The 22,995-nt window shown below is 52.2% G+C and overlaps 1 long non-coding RNA gene across 1 annotated transcript; it reads right to left on the bottom strand.

Annotated features, from left to right (window-relative positions):
• Positions 1-254: 254 nt before the first annotated feature.
• Positions 255-845, bottom strand: LOC103646375 (uncharacterized). The gene has a single exon (XR_562167.3). It is a non-coding gene; the product is annotated as an uncharacterized lncRNA (long non-coding RNA).
• Between the last annotated feature and the right edge of the window lie 22,150 nt (positions 846-22,995).

The raw sequence follows: 22,995 nt of genomic DNA on the forward strand, positions 1-22,995 counted from the left end.
GCCACTGCGTGTTCTTCCTTTTTATAGCTAGAAAAACATTACTGTACTTGCTTTGCTTTGCAAAGCACACAATGCGAGCAGATGACACATGACAGTGAGCAGTGTGCTTGGCCCTTGCTTCAACTGTCATGCGCAGTACAGTCTGCTTGCAGAAACCAGCAGCGCAACTCCCGAGCCGATCTTTCTGCAGCGAACTGTCAAATCAATCCAACGTGACAATTTGGGCGAAAACAAAACGCCGGAAATCCAAAATATTCTGTGCGACAAAACATCTCAAGTTCTCTCTTGCATCCTTTTCGGGAAAAAAAATCATGTACATGCCGAAATGATCAACAGACCACGACTGGGGAAAAAAACTTGTACATGCCACCACCACGCTACAAAGCCGCCGCCGCGGCCGCCGTGCTTGGTTGCGTGAATAGGTTTGCTCGGCAAAGAAAAGACCCAGCACAAGGAAATAGGAGACAAAAGCACACAGACTTGTGGCTCGCTCTATGCACGAAGGGAAGTTCCGCCTTATTAATCGGCAGTCAGCTCCGCGCGCATCGTCTCCCTGATGGCCATGGACGCCACGGCCTTGGCCCACGCGACCAGCTCCCGCTTCATCCTCCCCTCGTCACTCCACAGCACCGGCACGTCCACGGACACCTCCGCGCCCGGCGCGGACGAAACGCCGCCACCGTTCCCGGTTCTTCGCGTTCCCGAGCAGACTTCGAGGGCGGGGACGGACAGCACCGGAAGGGACGTCGCGTCCAGTGCCATGGCGCGCACAACCGAGTCCGCAAGAGCCGGCCGATCGGCAGCACGACGCACGTTCTTGCAACAGGCCGGGGGGGGGGGGGGGGGGGGGGGGGCGCCGCCGGACTGGGGACAGAAGGCTCCGCGGCTGTGCAACCAGCACTGCTTTTCGACTGGCGCTAGCTTACTACAGTGGTGCAACTAGACAGGATGCTTGGCACGCTCTATATATAATGTGTACGAACACGAGCTCACGAGTGGGACACATGCATGTGCACACGGGTAACACGTGCGTGCCAACATGATCCCGACGTGCATGCGCGCTACATGGGAACACGTATATGCAAAATGGCGGCCAAAAGGTAAGCATACGATGCGAATGATCGTGAACGCGACGGGGAGCGCGTGTTCACGACATCGGCATCGTGCGCGTGCAGGCGCGCGGCGCTTTTCCCCTGTCGCCTTCCATCCACCGGGGAGATCGCTGCTCAGCGACAGACACGGGGGCCGAAATCAAACGGGTTAGTTGAAAGGCAGGCTAATAAAATACCTGTGGCGTTAGGTGCAAGGAGCTCGCGCGGCCGAGGCAGCTGCTCAACGCCTCTCGCCTCAGGCCTCGTGCGAGCACATTTCTGCGATGCGGACGAGGACGGCGGGCGGCCAGCTCCCACCTACTGCGTTAGCTGCTGCCGGCCTGCCGCGGCGTGTGGCCGTCGTCAGGCTCTGAGACCGAGATGAGGCGATTATGGTGCTCTTTCACTACTATACCCTTTTTTCTATCTATCTGTAAAGCTTTACAGATTTCTATAAAAAAAATCTCTCATTTCTCTCTAACTGTCTCCAATACCTGTACTAGAAACATATTTTACAATACAGATTTATCACACTACCGGAAACACGTTCTTTACCGAGTGTCTAGAGCTTTACCGAGTGCAAAATATCCGAGTGCCGCTCTCGGCGAACAAAGACACTCCACAACGACCTCCTTTACCGAGTGCAAAACACTCGGCATACAAAAACGCTACCGCAAAGGCAGATTTGCCAAGTTTGCGGCTCTCAGCACGACGAGGCACTCGGCAAAGCACCCAGCAGTCGTCTACAGTTGTCGACTGTTAACTATGCCGAGTGCCAGGAAAGGACGCTCGACAAAGTTATGTAAAGTTATACATATTTTAGTTTCACTTAATCCTTTGTGTAAAGTCAAAAACAAACTAGTACAATATACGTGGTTGTGACGCACATAATCATATTTCTTAAGTGACACTGTCATACTGACAATCCATTTGGGTGAAGAGTTGTATCCATACTACCTTTCTTCTATATACTTACTTCTACTTGCATACATGAGAGCATGAATTTGTACTCGACGTCATGGTCATGATAGTGGTGTTATTAAAATAAATTTTAAAATTTTAAAATAAAAATCTAACCAACCAATCTATCTAGGCTAAAGGTCTGTCTACCAGGCCCACTTTTCCCCTTCCGTTGCATCCCCATCCGATCCTTTCCCACGCACTCCCTTCTGTATGGGCCAAAACATAAAAGGCCCAATCGGCCTCTTAAGCTGACATTAGAGCCCTGCCTGTCAGCCACCCAGCCCGCCACTGAGCCCGCCACTGAGCCCGTCATCTTCTTCCTCATGTGCGGTCGTGTAGACCGGTGAAGCCACCGCGCCGCGTATAGGCCCCATCGGCCTTAGGGCAAGTCCAGTCGCCCCACCCTCTGTTGGCGGTGCCACCAACGGCCTCAACGAGGACATCTCGTTGTCTAACCTATCACACCCGGGTTTCGGGGGCACCAAGACCCGGGCGCGAACATAATCACCAAGTGTGATAGGACCAAGTCGATCTTACACATATAATGACACATGGTACAGAAGCGAATGTCAGAACATTAATATATAACGGAGTTCTGTACAAAATAGGTAAATAATTACATCATATGAAGACAACGATCCAGCAACCACAGTTGACTGGGAGACAACGACCTAGACCTCTCACGAACTCGTCACAGCATCCTACATGCGCCTCATCCTGCAATACCTGTTCTTGACCTGTGGGGGTGTGAGACAGTAAGGGTGAACTCACAAACGTTCATCTCTCAATAAGTTGTGGGGAATAATGTGCATGAACTCACCAAAGGTGGGAGCTCATGTGAAGTGTAAGGCTTACCAAAGAGGATGGTTAAAGCTGAGCATTGCTTTTAAAGTTGGTCAAATTTTTATTAGCAGTTACTAAGTGTAAATAGATACCAACCGAAAATAAGTAATAGATCAAAATTGATAACAACACCCGCGATGCAATGCATATGACAAATTGAGTTTAATTCCATAAGTTAATCATGTGATGGTCCAAGCCGCTCATGACCGTGTGCACGGCTGATATACCAGTTTTACACTCTTTAGAGGTTGTACATCTTTACCCACAAGTCGTGTTACCCATTTGCCACGGAGTTGATCAAACCCCATACACCTCTACCAAGGAAGCGAGGCAGGGTACCACTACGGGGCCTTTACAAAGTTCCACAAGCTTCAGAAAACCCGCTACAGTTTATAGAAAGCGCAATGCAGGGATCCCCCGTCTGACCGCCATCGCAGCAAAATCAGCCCGAGAACCTCCCTACATCGACCACTCCCCTACTGCCCTTGCCCTTTTCGGGTAAGGTAGTCTTCCACTAGCTTTCCTAATTAGCCAGCCAAGGGCGTCCCATACCACACTTGTGGTAGCACTGTTTTCCCGGGTGGTCGCTCCATGTTCCAATTAACAATATAATCTTATCATGAACAATAATTAAACAATAACATAATTGGAACATGATCATAATAAAACATTAGTTTCCCAAAACCAGGTAGAGCGATAGCAAATCTACCCAATAATTCATCTGCTTGCAAGGTGGGGAAAACAATGCTAGAGAAACCTATTGGGTCCCATTAAATTAACCTGAGCATGCCACATTGATTAATAGCAAACATAATTACGTAAAAAAGGAGTGATCAAGGGCACAATTTGCCTGGGACTCGAGATTCCAGGTATCAACTTGCTCTTCAGGTGACTTGTAGCCTCACTGTTAACCGTAGCAATACAAACAAACATGGTATAGGCAAAATTAACATCACACTAAACATAAGTACAAACTACATAATAATATTCTACGTGATGCTACGAGATCGTGGGCTCAAGAACCACTAAAACCGGAGTTACAGTTAAGAGGATATGGTTTTCGGAAGATTTTAGTGATTAAGTAATTAAAACGGGGCCTTTAGATTGATTTTATAGATCATGTGAGATATACATTAAGGATAATCTTTCATTTTAAGTCATATCTTAGTTAAAGATCATCTTTTATTCACATTATAAACATGTTACTTTAAGTAGATGGATTAACCTACTATACATAGGATAAATAAGTATCTCGTTACAAACCATGTGGTATGTCTAATTAATGTGTGTTATTGCATAGTAAATATTTATATGAAACTAATGCAACTTGAACAGGTCCATTCGGAGCTAAAATGGACAAGTTATGATTTTTGGAAGGTTTAAGTGTGGGGGTACAACAAAAATTAAGCGCATAATTTTATCCTAAATATCATGACAAAATAAAGTTACTAGATGATAGACAACATTATTATGAATTTAATGCAACTGGATTGGATCAATTTGGAGTTAAATTGAATTAAATATGAATTAAACAGGTTTCTAGAATTATTTTTACACTAGAAATCCTTTTCTTTGTTAGTTTTTGATTAATTCTAATGGCTCTGGACTTGTGGACACAATTCTGAAGTTTTCCACGGATCACTGCATAAATTCTAGGGCCCAAACGAAATTACTTTGTACAGGGGGTGGATGGCGGGTTGATTGCCCTAAAAGGTAAGGTCTCTTTTGCAAAGTTCGCAGGCCGAAGAGGTACGGGGCTAGCTGGGCCACGGGATCAACCGCAGACGGCCACGATTAGATTTGATTCCCCTCGAACCACTGGTCGTTAGATCAGAGAGCGACAATGGAGATTTAACTAACGGGGATCTCTTCTCGCCCGCCTGATTCAAGATTGACGGTGCACAAGCCATCAAACGAAAAGAGTTCTGCATCTTCTAATCCCGGTCGCTACCCTAGGATCCAACTGTCGAGACATGTTTCTGAAAGGGAAATAGAGTCAAACCTTTTCCTAAATGGTTTTGGTGGTTAAATTGCCCAACACAAATAATTGGACTAACTAGTTTGCTCTAGATTATAAGTTTTACAGGTGCATAAGTTCATCTACAACTATTCTAAGTCGACTGTCCGGAATACCGTTGATTATCCCGGACAGGAGAAGCTTTTTGGAAAAACAGACTAAGCATGGACCGTCCGGGCCTTTGCGGCGGACCGTCCGCGACACCAGTGAAAGGATCACGATGCCCAAGAGGGGGGGGGGGTGAATTGGGCTTTTCTAAAAATCAACACTAATTAAAACCTAAGCAAGAGCTAAGCAAGAGCCCAACTTCACCCCAACAACTAGCACTAAGAATATAATACTAGAAATGCAACAATGCTAAGACAATACTTCAAATACTTGCTAGACAAATACACAATGTAAAGTGCTTGAATTAAGTGCGAAATGTAAAGCAAGGTTTAGAAGACTCCTCCAATTTTTCCCGAGGTATCGAAGAGTCGGCACTCTCCACTAGTCCTCGTTGGAGCACCCGGCAAGGGTATCGCTCCCCCTTGGTCCTCGCAAGAACCAAGTGCTCACTACGAGATGATCCTTTGCCACTCCGGCGCGGTGGATCCCTCGAGACCGCTTACAAACTTGAGTCGGGTCACCAACAAGATCTTCACGGTGATCACCGAGCTCCCAACGTCACCAAGCCGTCTAGGTGATGCCGATCACCAAGAGTAACAAGCCGTAGACTTTCGCTTGACCAAGAGAAGCCTAATGCAAGTGGTGTGTGCTCTAGGTGGCTCTCGCTAGCGCTAATGAGGAACAAACGTGGATTAAGATTCTTTAATCTCCTCACTAGGCTTTTGGTGCTTGCAATGCTCTAGCAATGTGCTGGAATAAATGTGGAGTGCAAGACATTGAATATGGTGGGTGGAAGGGGTATAAATAGCCCTCACCCACCAACTAGCCGTTACAGGCATCTCACTGCGCAATGGCGCACCGGACAGTCCGGTGCGCCACCGGTGCGCCAACGGTCGTTTCCAACGGCTAGTTCTGACAGATAGCCGTTGGACTCATGGCACACCGGACAGTGAACAGTCACTGTCCGGTGCACACCGGACAGTCCGGTGCACACCGGACAGTCCGGTGCGATGTCCGGTGCGCCACTAAAATTCCTTTCTGAAACAGGCGCTCTCGGGTTTCTGCGAAGGGAAGCTTCTTCCCCGGGCCAGCCTGGCCCCGCCTGGCAGAGGGTGCACCGGACAGTCCGGTGCACACCGGACAGTCCGGTGCCCCAGGGCCAGAAACCCTACTTCTTGTTTTTCAGCTGTTTTCAAATCGGTTTTCGTTCTAACTTGTGAGTGAGTTCTAGAGTGACACCTAGCAATGTATGTGAGTGTGATTGTGCACCAACACTACACTAGAACTCTCTTGGTCAAACTACTCATCGACAACCCCTCTTTATAGTACGACTAAAAGAGAATAAAAGACCTAACTAAATCGCGAGTGTCCACATCTCCTTGACACTCGGACTCCGTAGACCTTCACCTTTTGTTTCGTCGTTTTAGCCGTCGCTTCGAGTTCTTATCTCTGGGATTGTTTTCACCGTTGTAGTACTTCTACCTGTCATGCGACCTAACTTACCATTTGTCTCTGCAAAACACACGTTAGTCACATATAACATTACGTTGTCATTAATCACTAAAACCAACCAGGGGCCTAGATGCTTTCAATCTCCCCTTTTTTGGTGATTGATGACAACCCTACAAGTTTTGTGAGAGTAGTTTGTTTTTAAGTTTCTGTCAATAGAAAGGATGGTTAGTTATACTCAGTAATCTTTGACAGAAAGAACGTGTACCAAAATAATAAGAGTGAGCGCATACACATCATAAGATTTTTGTTCATATAAAAGTGAAGTTAAATCAATGAAACAAGAACTAGAAGACTGGTGATAAAATATAAGGTGAAAACATAATACACACAGTCAATCATAAGCAACGAGAGTATATATCGAGTTTGTGAGCCAAAAACATCAAGCTAGTACAGAGAGTAGCAAGCACATATATTACATCAAAATGACTCTCTACTAACTCTCTAACTCCCCCTAGCTCTCACAACTCATATCTCTCCCCCTTTGGCGGCAAACACCAAAAGGGTACCCGAACCTAAACATCTGAAGCGGGAGGAGGCGACGGGGGCGCATCCGGTCGCGGTCGAGGCAGCAGAGCGAACGCCGGCGGGGGGTCAGAGTCAGTCTCGGATCCAGGATCTGCTGTAGAAGCTGGAGCTGGTACTGACTCGGACTGAGGCCGCGCTGCAGGAGCTGCCAGAACAGAAGAGGTAACAGATACTGCCACAACAATAGTGGTAACAGCAGATGCTGGTGGCACTGGCGGCTGAGGGCAGACAGAGCTGAGAACCAGTGACGTGAACGCCAGAGTGACCGACCGGAGCGGAGAAGGACCAACAGTGGGAACAGGGGGTCCTGACAGAATCGCTGGCACAACTAGAGCGTGAAGCGTAGGAGGTGGAGCAGACTGAACCGGAGGAACTGAGACACTAGACTGCTGTAGCATAAGAGCCATGAATGCCCTGCTCTCAGCCCGATCCTGGAGTAGCTGCTGCTGAAGCGAATCCTGCATGTCCTGTATGTTCTGAAACATCAAGAGCATCCTCTCGGATAACCGGGTCTGCTCGGCTGCCAAGTGAGCCTGCTGCTGAGTGATAGACTGGAGAATCGAAGCAAGAGCAGGGTCCATAGCCGGAGGGGCAGCAGGGGCAGCACTAGAACTCCCAGCCTCATGATCATGTGAGCGTGGAGGCATAGGAGGCGGAGGCGGAGGAGGAACCCCAAAATCATCATCATCATCATCATCAGCTGCTGTATCCTGGGTGTCGAACTGACGAAGAGCAGCGTCCTCGGCCTGAGAGTCAAAAACAGGAGCAGAAGCTGGCACAGGAGCCTCAGGCGCTGGACGGTAGGATCCAAAAACGAGGCGTGAGGCCTCAGGTGTGCCCTGAAACCGAGGAGGCTGAATCAGCTGCGCAAAGATGTGGCACAAGTAGTGAGCATATGGCAACTGTCGACGAGCACGAATCCCATCCAAAACGGTGTCCTCGATCTCACAAATAAGGAAATCCACGACGTCAAACTCAGAGTGAGAGACCAGGGCACCAAGGAGCCAGAGCTGGATATGTGTGGTAGCCTCCCTGTATCCCATCCTCGGCAGAAGAGTCCGTCTGATAAGCTCAAATAAATACTTAGCTGCTGTAGTAAAATCTGCCGGTGAACATCGCGACTCATCAGAGAAGGGCGGGCGGAACAGAGCCGCGACGTGAGCTGTACCCGGAGCCACACCGCCGTGAGGGTGACGAGGAGGGTCAGAGGTGCCGTAGCAGAGGCTGTGAAGTTGAGTCGTCGACTCGGGAAATCCAAAGAGCTGGCGAATCTGAGTGGCAGTAATGGTGACATCCTCTCGCTCAAAACGAAACCTCATCCAGTGATGATCCAGGTCTATCCATACAGACGCGTAAAAGACTCGGACCCACTCCTCAACATACTTGCCGCTGGTAGTCAAAAGGGTCAGAAGGCCAGGCAGATATGTGAGGTGCGCCTCAGAGTCAGCACCGGCGGCGAGCAGAAAAGCTGGAAGGTCCAAGAGCCGGTGCACTCGTAGAGCTATCTGAGCAGACATCTGAGCTCTGGAAAAAGACTCCTGAATACGTGTGCTGAATAGGTCAACTGCTGCAGGGTCCCTCTGAGCTGGTAACCAAGACTCCACGGGTACGTATCTGAACCTACATACCCATGCCGCTATAGCACGCTGAAGGTCAAAAAGTCTGGGATCCACAGCAAGTGGTCGTACCTCAGTCTCATCGCGCTCCCGGAATCGAGGTGGAGGGACAGGAGGAGCTGAAGCGGGAGCGGGAGGAGGGGCAGTGGAAGCTGGCGTAGTGGAGGTAGCGGGTATGGCTGTGGTGGTGGATGGCGCAACAGGGGTGACGGGAGCAGGCAGAGTGGGTGGTGGAGTGGAAGCAATGGTGTGAGTGGAGGAGCGAGGCCGGGAGGCGAGACGACGAACACGGTATGCAATCTGATCTGACGGAGTCTGTGGCTGATCTCCAAGCTCGGCCTGCACAGCGGCTGCTGTTGCTGCTGCTGCTACACGGGCTGCTCTGTCCGTACGCCGCTTCTTGCGGCCTTCCTGCTGCTCCAAGTAAACTGTCTTGCCCTTGACCTGCCTGAAGGGGCAACGAGGATCCTCATCATCGCCTCCCCCTGGCGCCGACACATTCTTCGTGCGCGGCATCCTGAACTGATGACTGCAAATGAGAGAGAGTGACTAAGCACAGTTCGATAATATCCGATAGAATAGCAGAGGATGAGATGACTACCTGGAAAGCTCACACGAGAGGTGACGATCCAGGCAGGACAGGAGACGTCACACGGGCAATCAAGGTCACCGAAATGACAGAAGAGGTGAGCATGTATTAGTCACATAGTCATAAGTATATGAAATGTGAATAAATACATGCACAGAGAAATATGGCACAGAAAACACGAGATGAAACGATCGAGAGGTCAAACGACGTGAAAACGACGTTTGAACGATAAACAGTGCCATAGGAGGTTTGGAATTGGAATTGAGGCACGAAACGACATGGAATTGAGCCGATACTTCACGAATAGGTTTATATAGGTGAATATGAGTGAAGTGTGTGCCTGGTTTGAATTTAGGCGAAGAAAAAGAGATTTGTGCACACGGCTCGAAAACGATCGCTCAAAACGGGGAATTGAGTGAAATTGAAGCCTGGAATCTCGGATTGGCGTGAAATTTGGCAAAAGTGTTACTGGAAGTGTTGTGAAGGTGCCTGAAAAATTTGGGTTCAATTGGAGCATTTTTGGCTGGTTTGGGCATTTCACCGAACACGTGGAGGGCGGTGGTTTAGGGTTCCGGGGAAATGGCTGTTTGAGGTGTGAAAACCCTCCAAAGGAGCTAAGAACCTGCAGGAATGCTCAAGACACACAGAGACACACATAGCACAACTTGGATTCATAGGAATTTATAGAGATTTGAATTTTGCGCAAAGGGAGGAAAAAGGGGAAGCATCACTGGGTGAATGTGCAGAGAGAAGAGAGAGGAGAAGACAAGAGTACACACCAGGGAAGCACGAGCACGGGGATTGACGGAGGATCGCCGGAGCACGGCCGGAGAACAGATCGCCGGAGAGGAGGAGGTGGTTGCCGGCGAGGAGGAGCAATTCCGAGAGAACAGAGAGCACAGAGGTGAAAAGAGCCTCTGGCTCGGTCTCGGGCTGGAGGCCGTTTTTTAAAACGCGATATGGGCGCACCGGACAGTCTACAGTGCCTGTCCGGTGCACACCGGACAGCGCACAGTAGCTGTCCGGTGAACCACCGGACAGCGCACAGGAGAAAGGTATTTTAGCGCGCGGCTGCCGGTGCACCGGACATTGCACAGTGCAGTGTCCGGTGCACACCGGACTGTCCGGTGAGCCCAGACAGAGGGAAGATTGGAAAATTTTGAATTTTTCTATCTAATTTCCAACCAAACCAAATCCCAACTTATAATCACACAAAATAACACTTGTTGGGACAGGTATTGGCACCCTCATATACTTTTCAAAATATTTTGCCATAGGCTAGATAATTTTTAGAGAAAATAGGCAAATGGTGAAATTTGCATTTTGGCTTGCACTAGGGGTTTTCATGAGTGATTTGAGTGTTAAATACTCCCCCTAAGTGTAGTACCTCATGCATATTTCAAGAACCAACAATTGCATAACAAGTAAGAATTTAAGTGCTAAAAGCTTAAAACTAAGACTTGTCAAGTTTGACCCGAGTTAAGCTTTTTCACTCGCTTTGTTGGCGGTTATCTCAACTAGGTTAGACAAGCCCTAGATGCAATACAAGAAATTTAAACATGCAATGCAAGCTTGACACCACCATTTGACATTTTACATAAAATTTATGAGATCAAGAATATTTAGTTCATTCCTCAACATGCAAAAGCGGGTCTTATCAAGAGGCTTAGTGAAAATATCCGCTAATTGATCTTCCGACCTCACTCCTTCTAAAATGATATCTCCTTTAGCAACATGATCTCTAAAGAAGTGATGACGGATATCAATGTGCTTGGTGCGAGACTGTTGTACAGGATTATTAGCAATTTTAACAGCACTCTCATTATCACACAACAAAGGTACCTTTTCTAGAACTACGCCATAGTCTAGAAGAGTTTGTTTCATATATAAAATTTGTGTGCAACAAGCACCTGCGGCAATGTATTCCGCTTCGGCAGTTGACAAGGCAACACTATTTTGCTTTTTGGATGTCCATGATACTAGTGATCTACCAAGCAGATGGCATCCCCCAGAAGTACTTTTCCTATCAATTTTGCAACCGGCATAATCCGAATCGGAATAGCCAATTAAATCAAAAGTAGCTCCTTTGGGATACCACAGACCAACGCTTGTGGTGTGCCTGAGATACCTAAGAATTCTCTTAACAACGCGAAGATGAGCTTTCTTAGGATTAGATTGAAATCTAGCACACATGCAGACACTAAACATGATATTGGGCCTAGATGCGGTAAGGTATAATAAACTACCAATCATAGAACGGTAGAGAGTTTGATTAACCGGGTTACCTCCCTCATCTAAGTCGAGATGTCCATTTGTAGGCATGGGGGTCTTGATTGGTTTGCACTTCTCCATGTTGAACCTTTTCAACAAGTCTTTGGTATACTTCTCTTGTGAAAGAAAGTTACCATCTTTCATTTGCTTGACTTGAAAGCCGAGGAAGTACGTTAGCTCACCAATCATTGACATCTCGAACTCCTTCGACATCAACTCACCAAATTCCTTGCAATGATAGTCATTTGTCGAGCCAAAGATTATATCATCAACATATACTTGACAAATGAAAATATCACCGTTATGTTTCTTTGTGAAGAGAGTTGTGTCGACGGTCTCGATCTTGAAGCCCTTTTCGATGAGGAAGTCGCGAAGGCACTCATACCAAGCCCTTGGAGCTTGCTTTAGCCCATAAAGCGCCTTGGACAAGGCAGCTGCTCAACATATACAAGTTCATTTATGAAGCCATTTAAAAATGCAGTTTTTACATCCATTTGATAAAGTTTTATATCATAGCATGACGCATATGCAAGTAGGATACGGATGGCTTCTAGTCGAGCAACCGGTGCAAAGGTCTCTCCAAAATCTAAGCCTTCAACTTGGGAGAAACCCTTTGCAACAAGTCTTGCCTTGTTTCTTACAATTATACCTTGATCATCTTGTTTGTTTCTGAACACCCACTTTGTTCCAATGATTCTTGCATCTTGTGGGGGCTTCTCTAGGGTCCAAACTTCGTTACGGGTGAAGTTGTTAAGTTCTTCATGCATGGCATTCACCCAGTCTAGATCCTGTAGCGCCTCATCTATACAAGTAGGCTCAACACAAGAAACAAAGGAGTGATGTTCAATAAAAGAAGCATGTCTATGTGATCGAGTAATAACCCCTTGTGAAGGACTCCCGATGATTTGGTTTTGAGGATGAGCTTGAAGTAGTGATGAGTTTCTCCTGTCAACCACTTGGGAAGAAGATCCTAGAGCATCAACATCTTCGGCTTGTACCCTTGCTTGTTCATGAGAGACAAATGTATCTTCATTTGCATGCCTCTCATCTTTTTCATCATCTTGTGGTACATTTGATGAAGAAGGCCTGTCAATGATTTGCACCTCTTCTTCATCTTCTTTTGGTTTGATAGCTCCAATAGGCATTGTTGGGGCGAAGGCGAAGACGCCACCCTTCGCTCGAGGCCTTCGCCGTACTCGTTGGTCCATCGGAAACAAGACAGTGGGCAGGGACACCCTTCGCCCCATACGACATCGGACGAAGACCTGTGACGAGGTCGTCCCACCATGCGGCCTCGTCCAGCATGAAGGCCCACGTGTGATCCAGCCCATTGTAACAGGCCCTGCGTGGCCGCCGCGTGTTACGGGCCTAATTTGTAAAGGCATCCCTGTAATTACAGTCTATAACCCCGCTTTATGGGAATATTCTGGGGATAACCTAGGTGTCTGAGGGCACATGCGTCCTTAACACAGGACACTGGGCGCTCAGATACCTATAAATACCCCCGCACAGTGCCCTTGAGAGGCTAGATTAACAGAGCTATTGCCATCTTGCGCGAGAACCTTGTTTACGTCACTAACTCACCCCCATTGGATCCCCTTGCGATAGAGAGCAAGTTCCAACATTTGGTGCCCACCGTTCGTGTTACAAAAAAACCACCCGCGATGGCACCCAAGAAAGCTAACTCGAAGGCTGACGAGGCTGCGAAGGCAGCACTACTTGCCGCAAAAAAGGGCAAGGCCCTCGCCCTCACCCACCAAGAGGCCACTGAAGACGACGTTCTCCGCACCTGCGAAGACGACACTCTCCGCACCTGCGGCCCTGAAGGACAATCGCAGCCTCCCCTAGGCTTCGCCCCACCGGAGGGCGCGGACCTCACCGAGGACGGTGAAGTCCTCGGCGTCTCAGCGGAAGAACAGCTACAGCTGCGCGCCCTGCGCCTCAAGAACCGCAATCTCCAGAGGCAAAAGGAGATACTGGAGGCCAAGCGCCAGCGCGAGTCTGCACTAGCCAAGGTGCGGCAGATGATACGCGACGAAGAGCAGAAGGCCCAGGACCTCGAGCGGGAGATCGCGCTGATGCAGCGCGAAGGCCACCTCGGCCTGCAGCACGGGCCACCCCTGCAACAGCGCACACAACTGGAGGACATGCACGAAGGACACCTTGGCCTGCAGCACGGGCCACCCCTGCAACAGCGCGCACAACAGGAAGACCCGCGCTTCCCACACGCCGCGCCATTCCAAGGGGTCAACTACCTCGACGAGCGAAGTCCCCTGGCGCCACATCTGCAAGTGACGCCTTGGCCCGCCAACTTCCGAGCAGGGACCTATCCCAAGTACAACGGCAGCACTGACCCAGCACAATACATAATGAGTTATCAGGTCGCCGTTGCATCTTTCGGAGGGGACGACTCCACGATGGCCAAGTCTTTCATCATCGCCCTCGAAGGCCCAGCTCTCACCTGGTTCACCAGGTTGCCTCCGCTGTCCATTGATTCCTGGAGAAGCCTCCGGGACAAGTTCCTGCTCAACTTCCAAGGGTACCGCCCAGACACCGACGCCTTGGCCGAACTCTCACTCTGCAAACAGCTGGAAAAAGAGACTCTGCGGGAGTATTACCGCAAGTTTCTTACACTCAAGTCACAACTGCCCTCAGTTGATGACCAGATCGCCATCCACTACGCCATTAGTGGCCTTCGCGCTGGCGTTCTTTACAGCCACTGCATCAGGGACCCGCCCAAGAACCTCCAGGAATTATATCAGCTCTTTGAAAAATATGCCAAGTCCGAAGAGCTCCACCAGCGCAAGGTTGAGTCTCAGCGGAAACCCAAAGACGCTCCACAGTCCAGCCGCACGTGGACGAGGACTCCGCAACCAGACTCCGGTCGAGACGGCCGCAACCAGCAGCAAGTGCACAACATCGCCAGCCAGCACCCCGCTGCTGACGCCCCTCGCCGCCAGGAGTATCCCCCCCAGGGCCGCGGAAACGGAATCCGCGGTAGGGTTCGGGGGCGTGCGCAGCCGCCACGCCGATTCTACTGTCTTTTTCATGGCGAAGACTGTGCCCACCAAACCAAAGACTGCCCAGAAACGAAGGCCACCAAAGACAGGATGGCACGGGCGCAGCCAGCCGACAACCCCAAAGTTGTCGCGCACACTTATCAGCAACCCCCTCCACCATACATCCACACCCCCGCCCCGCATCCACCGCACCACGCATACCAACAACACCAGGAAGTACAAATCGTACCTCCTCCACCCCCACCTCCACACCAGCAACATCAGAACATCCCCCACCCCCACGCCCCAAAACAAGAAGACTTCGCCGATCAGCCGTATCGCGGAGTCATTCATATGATCACTGGGGGGTCCAGCACCAACTTCGACACAAAGCGGCAAAAGCGGACCACTACCGCAGCATCAACCACGTCGCCATCACCGGCCCAGTCGTGCAGACGAAGTGGTCCCACGTACCGCTAACCTTCGACGCACGAGACGTCGACCTGCGCAGCGCCCCCCACATCGACGCCATGGTTATCAACTGCAGCGTGGCAGGCTGGGATCTGCACAAAGTCCTAGTCGACAATGGCAGTCAAGCAGACATTATTTTCCTCCATGCCTTCGACCGCATGGGCATAAGCTACAGCCTGCTCAAGCCTTCGGACAACCCATTGTATGGTTTCGGCGGCAAGGGCACTTTTCCTGTCGGCAAAATAGAGCTGCCTCTCTCCTTCGGTGTAGCGCCCAATGCCCGAAGTGAGCAAATAACCTTTGATATCGTCGATATGGTGTACCCGTACAACGCCATCATGGGCCCGGGCTCCATCAACAAGTTTGAGGCAGCCATTCACGGACTGTACCTGTGCATGAAGATACCAGGTCCGTTAGGCGCCATTGCGGTCTACGGCAATCAACAGACTGCGCGCAACATAGAGCGGGACTTCGTCCCCGGACAAAGAAACATGCACTGCCTCACGGCCCAGCGCGAGGTCCCTACCTCCGTCAGCCCAACCGACAAAGAGCACGACAAGGCACAACTGCAGAGCAACGACGGGACCAAGACTGTCCCCCTCGACCAGGCCACGCCCAAGCAGACAGTCACTATCAGCGAAGACCTCACTTCGCATGAGGAGGAGAAACTCCTCTGCTGCTTGTCCAAGAACAAAGATGTCTTCGCCTGGTCAGCCCTCGACCTGGTCGGGGTCAGCCGATCCATAATTGAGCACAGCTTGGGAATCGACCCTTCGGTGAGACCGAAAAAACAGCGGCTTCGCAAAATGTCCGACGAGAAGATAGAGGCCGCCAAGGCAGAGGTACACCGCCTCCTGGAAGCCAAATTCATCGAGCCGGTGGCTTACCCCACGTGGCTCTCCAACGTTGTAATGGTGCAGAAAAAGAGCACCAAGTGGCGAATGTGCATCGACTTCACCAGTCTCAACAAAGCCTGCCCAAAGGACAACTTCCCGTTGCCGCGGATCGACAAAATAGTCGATAGCGCGGCCGGATGCGAAGTCATGTCACTCCTCGACTGCTTCTCCGGTTACCACCAGATATACATGAAAGAGGAAGACAAGGCTAGCACCAGCTTTATAACACCCTTCGGCACATATTGCTTCATCAGAATGCCGGAGGGACTCAAGAACGCCGGGTCCACCTTCTCCCGGCTTACCAAAACAGTGCTCGAATGGCAAGTTGGCAGAAATATATTCACATATGTGGACGACATCGTCGTCGCCAGCAAGAGCAAGGAGGACCACCTCGCCGACCTCGCCGAGACATTCGCGAACATGCGAGACGCACGACTTCGCCTGAACCCAGGAAAGTGCGTCTTCGGCGTTCGCCAAGGGAAAATACTGGGCTACCTGGTCTCACACCGCGGCATCGAGGCCAACCCAACCAAAATCCAGGCCATCATCAACATGACGCCTCCGCAGTCTGTCAGAGACGTTCAGCGCCTGACGGGCAGGTTGGCCGCCCTCAACAGATTCATCTCCAAGTCCGCTGAGCGAAGTCTCCCTTTCCTCAAAACTCTCCGTGGCGCGAAAGACTTCGCTTGGGGACCAGAGCAGGCAGCAGCCTTCGCCTCATTAAAACAGTACCTGTCGGAGTTGGCAGTTCTTACAAGCCCCGACTCTTCGCTACCCCTGTTGCTCTATGTTGCGGCTTCGCCGCATGCGGTCAGTGCGGCACTGGTGCAGGAGCAGACAGTTGAGGGCGTGATCAGGCAGTGCCCAGTTTATTACGTCTCCGAAGTGCTGACACCGTCAAAATGTAACATGACAGAACTGGAGAAGATTGCCTACGCAGTCGTTATGTCTTCACGCAAATTGCGCCATTATTTTGAAGCATTCAAAGTCCGAGTCACCTCAGACAGGGGACTCGGTGAATTGTTCAGAAACCCGGAGGCATCGGTGAGGATTGCCAAGTGGGCGGCCGAACTCTCCGGCTACCACATCAATTTCGAGCCCAGGACAGCCATCAAGTCACAAGTCCTGGCAGACTTCATCGTCAACTGGACTGGGCCAATAACACAGCCGGACCCATCCGCAGAGAAGGTTTGGACGATCCACTGCGACGGCGCATGGTGCCATGCGGGGCAGGCGCCGCTGCGGTCATCACCTCACCCGCCGGGGTCAAGCACAGATATGCAGCACGACTCAGCTTCGCTCTGGAATCTGACAGATGCACAAATAACATAGCAGAATACGAAGCAGTCATCCTCGGCCTCCGCAAGTTGAGGGCCCTTGGGGTCACCACCTGCATTATCAGAACAGACTCCAAGGTGGTTGCCGGCCAAGTCGAGAAAGACTATGCAGCAAAGGACCCCGCACTTATGCAATACCTCGCGGCCATCCGAAGTCTCGAGAGACAATTCAAGGGATTCACCTTGCAGCATGTGGACCGGGCCAAGAATGAAGAGGCCGACGCACTGGCCAAGGCTGCCGCCAGAGGCGAGTCCCTGCCCTCCGACGTGTTCTACCACGTCATCGGCACGCCAGCCGTCTGGAGCCCCGAAGGGCTCCAAATAACCAATGACAGCGAGGGCCACCGCATAGTCAACCTTATCATGACCGAAGACTGGCGGGCACCAATAACCCTGTTCCTATAGGGGTACTACCACCCAACCGACATCAACGAGGCCAAGCGCCTCAAACATCGAAGCCAGGACTTCGCACTAATTGAGGGCCAACTCTACAATAAAGGGGTCAGTCAACCAATGCATAAATGTGTCACCGAGACCGAAGGCGTCCAAATCCTGCGCGAAGTCCACAGTGGTACTTGCGGCTCTCACGCAGGGCCGAGGGCCCTAGCCGCAAAGGTGATCCGCCAAGGTTTCTACTGGCCCGCAATGATCTGCGCCGCAAATCGGGTCGCAAGGTCCTGCGAAGCCTGCCAGAAGTTTTCTCCTCGTTCAGGCAGCCCCTCGCAATTCACAAAACTGATCGCCCACACATGGCCTCTCCAGCGCTGGGGCCTAGACATCGTCGGGCCCCTGCCCATGGCTCAGGGGAACCTTAAGTTCGCCTTCGTCGCTGTCGAATACTTCACCAAATGGATCGAGGCGAGGGCTGTTTCCACAATAACATCAAAGACTGCACAGAAATTCTTTTGGCAAAACATTGTTTGCCGCTTCAGAGTACCGTCCAACTTAACAGTCGACAACGGCAAGCAGTTCGATAGCCAAGACTTCAAGGATTTTTGCTTCTCCATTGGCACCAGGCTTGCCTTCGCCTCAGTATATCACCCCCAGTCCAACGGAGTTGTGGAACGCGCCAATGGAAAAATTTTCACAGCTATCAAAAAGATGCTCCTCGACGAAAAAAGGGCAAGTGGGCCGATTTGCTACCTGAGGCGGTCTGGGCGCTAAACACAACTGAGTGCAGGGCGACCGGGTTCACCCCTTTCCGCCTCCTATATGGATCGGAGGCCATGACCCCACAAGAAATAAAACATGGGTCTCCGCGAACAGTCCCGTCAGCCGTCCCCGATGTGGACGAGCCCACTTCAAAGGATCTCATTGATGGAGACCGAGTCTTCGCCCTACAGGCTCTCAATAAATACCAAGCCCAGACAAAAGCATGGCGCGACCACACAGTCATCCCGAGGGAATTCAGCGAAGGGGACCTCGTACTCGTCCGAACAGCTCGGACAGAGTCCAGGGGCAAGCTGGAGCCCAAGTGGGAGGGCCCTTTCATCGTCAAGACGAAGGCTTCCCCCAGCGCTTACAGGCTCGCAACGCCAAACGGCGAAGACCTGGAGCACTCCTGGAACATCGACAATCTCCACAAATTTTTTGTTTGACTCATCAGGGCCGATTCGCCCTTGTAATTCACGAAAACAATTTTATTCTGGCCCGCACTCTTTTCCTCCCGGGGGGTGAGGTTTTTAACGAGGCGGAGTCATGTAATATACAAGTGAAAAATCCCCCGTAAAAACCTGCGTCGAAAAAAGACCGCGCCGACGGTCTTTGACATTCGACCAAAACAAAGTCACCGCGAGGCTCAGCGCTAGCCACCCTCACATGCGACAACTCTGCGCACAAGTGCGAAGACTATCCGTGCAGAAGTCGCCTAAGGGTGCAGCCGGACTAGCACAACAAGTGCGAAAAATCGTTGTCTTCCGCGAAGACTATCCGTGCAGAAGTCGCCTAAGGGTGCAGCCGGACTAGCACAACAAGTGCGAAAAATCGTAGTCTTCGGCGAAGACTATCCGTGCAGAAGTCGCCTAAGGGTGCAGCCGGACTAGCACAATAAGTGCGAAAAATCGTAGTCTTCCGCGAAGACTATCCGTGCAGAATTCGCCTAAGGGTGCAGCCGGAATAGCACAATAAGTGCGAAAAATCGTAGTCTTCCGCAAAGACTATCCGCGCAGAAGTCGACTAAGGGTGCAACAGGGATAGCGCAACAAGTGCGACGAATCGAAGTCTTCCGCAAAGACTATCCGTGCAACAATTGCTTAAGGGTACAGCCGGACAAAGCTTAACAAGTGCGAAAACGACTACACCAAACTGTCCGCACAAAAACCGACTACATGCGCACCAGACCAACATAACAAATACACCAGACCACGTACGTAACGCCTTCGCGAACATAACCGAGTGTGCGAAGGCACACAACCTCATCATACAAACCATTACACATGTACAAGCGAGGGCATCACACTCTACATCGGCTCAACCTTCGGGATAATTCCCATCTCCCTATAGTTAAGTAACATTATCCTAAGCTCCTCACCCGCGAAAAGACTTCGCAACTCCCCCTCACCCGCACTCACAGCGGCCGGCAAAGACAACAGTTCCTGCCTGCCAGCCCTACTCACACGAAGCCGACCGCCGTTCGCCCCACTCACTCTCCGCTTCGCAACCGCCCTTCGCCGCCTGTGCCCAGCACTCGGACCAGGCACAGCTTCAGCCTCCACAGCATGCGCCGAAGCCTCCGCCGCTGCCACATCCAAGGCCGCAAAGTAGTCCAAGTCCTCATCCGACGACTCTTCGGTCCACTCAACAGAGCTCCCAGAGTCACCAAACTCGGAAAACTTAGATGCAGACTCATCCGATTTATTCCCATCATCCACGGTCGAAGCCGCCAAAATCTTGAACCTGCGCAGCAACCAAGGTTCAGCAACAATATCCAAAATTTCCTAACTACCCACACCCACTAGGCCACCTGCGAAGACCCAGCCGTCGCGGGAGCCTCCGCTGTCGCCTCCGCCGCCACCGTCACAGGATCCTCAGCCCTCGGCGCAGCAGTTGGCGGCGGGTCTCCGCTGGCCGCAGTGGCTGCGGGGGCATCAGGAACGCCTTCGGCGGTCTCCGGGGGCGGGCCTCCGCCGGCCGCAGCGGCTGCGGGGGCATCAGGAGCGCCTTCGGCGGTTTCCAGGGGCGGTTCCAGGGCGGCCTCGGACACAGCCGCCGCTGGGTTCGACTCCGGGTCAGGCAGCACGCTGTTCAAAGCCCCGAAGTCATCCACCCTCTCGCCACGCACCGCCTGAGACACAGCACACAAATTCAGTAAACCCATACATAGCCCACATTCAACAAACACCAAACAAAAGCCAAACATTACCTGACCCCTCGCCGTCTCGGCCCGCTCCCTGACCACCTCTCGACCGTGGGGGCCCCACATCCGGTCGTAGAGGGCTCCGGCGGATTCCTTCACTATAGGGTCCTCAACCTTATAGATATCACGCTCAAAATCCTCATTAGCTTGGTCGAAGACCTCATAGTGCCGGCACCCTTCGTGAGAGAGCGCGTTCATCGCCCCCTCGCAGGTGACCAGGGAGGCATAGGACATAAACCCCTCCACGATGGTGGGGAGCGCATGCAATTCCTCCTATACCCACTCAAGGCAGCGAAGTCCGGGCTCTCGGTCCGGCACTTCGAAATCAGCGGTCCGCGCGCCCAGCTCATGGTATGAATCCATAAGCTGTTTGCGTGTCCGCTCAACCTCCGCGCGCGTCGAGGCCTCGGCCCTCTCCACACGAGCCCGCAGAGCGCTGAGCCGCTCCTCCAACTGCTCTCCGCCCACGCCAAATTGGCCTCCGCCTGCGCAGCCTGCGCCTTGGCGAGGGCCTCATTGGCCTCCTTCCTCTCCTCCGCCAGTTGGCGCCGGAGGACAGTCTTCTCACCCTCCAGCACGGCCACCTTATCCACCAGCTTGCGGCATTTACTGTCGGCGGCCGACTTCTCCCGGACGGCGTCAGCATGTTGCGTCCGAAGTCTCTCGACTTTGGCAGACACAACTGCCGTGAGGGCCCCCGACGCCGCGTGGTCTGCGAAGTCAGCCGCCTGCAAAACACACATAAGGCCGCAGCCCCAACAAAGCCGAAAAAAACCCGAAGTCTAGCTCAACGTACCTGACTTAGCGCCTCCTTCATCTCCTTCAGCCGGCGGGACACAGCACCCGCCTCGTTCCTGATAGCAGTGAGTGCCGGCATCTCGCCGCCGGCACTAAGAGCACCGCCCTTCGCCTTTGGCACTGCGGCAGCCGCCGTGGTCGCCGCGGCAGGCGGAACGACAACAAGTTGGCCTTCGTTCGACCCTGCGACGTATCAACAAATTACAAAAAAAAACGAGCCAACGGCTTACCAACAAGATAGTCGTCCACACTAATGTCGGTGGCGAAGTCGGCGACGCGCTTGCCCGGCGGCGGCAAATCTCGGGCCGCCTTCGCGGCCTCCAGCACCCTGCTGGACGCCGGTACAGCCTTCGCAGACTTGGAACCACCGGCGGCAGCCGCAGCCTCCGGCGCCCTGCTGGATGCAGGGACGGTCGACTTCGCCGCCAAAGGCGGCTGGCCTCTGCCGGGGGCAGTAGCCTTCGCAGCCCCCCACTGCCTCTTCGGCCTGGCTTCATGAAGCCTGACGACCGCCTGGCGCTTCTGTGCAGCTCCCTGGCGATCCTTGTCCATCACTGCCGACACAACAGCAGCAATATTCCGCCCGTAAGGAAACACTTTCCATTCACGAACCATGCGAGATGTAAAAAAGTCTTCGCCGGCCACACGGGGGATAGGAACATTTTTAGGCCACCAACCCCCGGTAACCCTCAGCATCCGCGCCGAAGACTCCCGGAGCTCGGGCAAAGACATCCTTCCCCTCGGGGGCGCGCATGTCCTCATCAATTCTCTAGCAAAACCATCGGAAACCCCAAGTCCTCCCATAGCAGTACCTAGTTTCCTCTTCTTAGAGGACGGGGCGGCCGCCGGCGCGGGGTCGTCTCCAGACTCTACCACCGGTTTCTTCCCGCGACGATCCACATCGTCTTGGCCGGGATAACCGCCATACGGCAGACGATTCAACTCAAAAACTCTGTTCAAGCGGTCATTCGACCCGCGAATATCCCAGCTACGCTGGCCCTCTGTCCTCGGCACGTACCGACCAACGATCCGCACCGCCCCATCCTCCGCCTCACGCACAAAGGCGGCCGGATCGCGGCTATGCAGATCCAGTGCGAAGGCAGGACTTCGCACCAGCTTCCCACCATGGGAAGGCATCTAGCGAGGGCACACTTCGCCCAACGCCCAGCCATGCGCCAAAGGCCATACCCCGTACACCACAAATTCCTCAACCAAATCACGCCCGCTGCTCAGGCCGGCGGCGCACCGAAGGGCCCCTTCGTCCGCACCCTCCTCCGCCACTTCAAAAGGCGGGTATGCTGAGTAAAAATGCGAGCACATCTCGGACACGGGGAGCCCCGGATGGTCTTCGACTGTACCCTCCGCGACGTAGAACCAAAACTCATGCCAATTTCCCCACTTGTTGCGGGCGCAAGGAACCAACTCAACTACCTCCATCGTGGTCTTGCCGGTCTTCGGCGTAAATGTACAGGACCCAAACTGGGCAACTTCATCTCCAATCATCCTCTTCTGCCAGTGCAGGCAATAGTACTTCGCGAAGACTTCGACTGATGGCCGTCCGCCGTACGAAGTCGTCGCCCAGACATACTTCGACAGAGCCACCA

Source organism: Zea mays, chromosome 2 (genome assembly GCF_902167145.1).
Source record: "Zea mays cultivar B73 chromosome 2, Zm-B73-REFERENCE-NAM-5.0, whole genome shotgun sequence".
NCBI lineage: Eukaryota > Viridiplantae > Streptophyta > Magnoliopsida > Poales > Poaceae > Zea > Zea mays.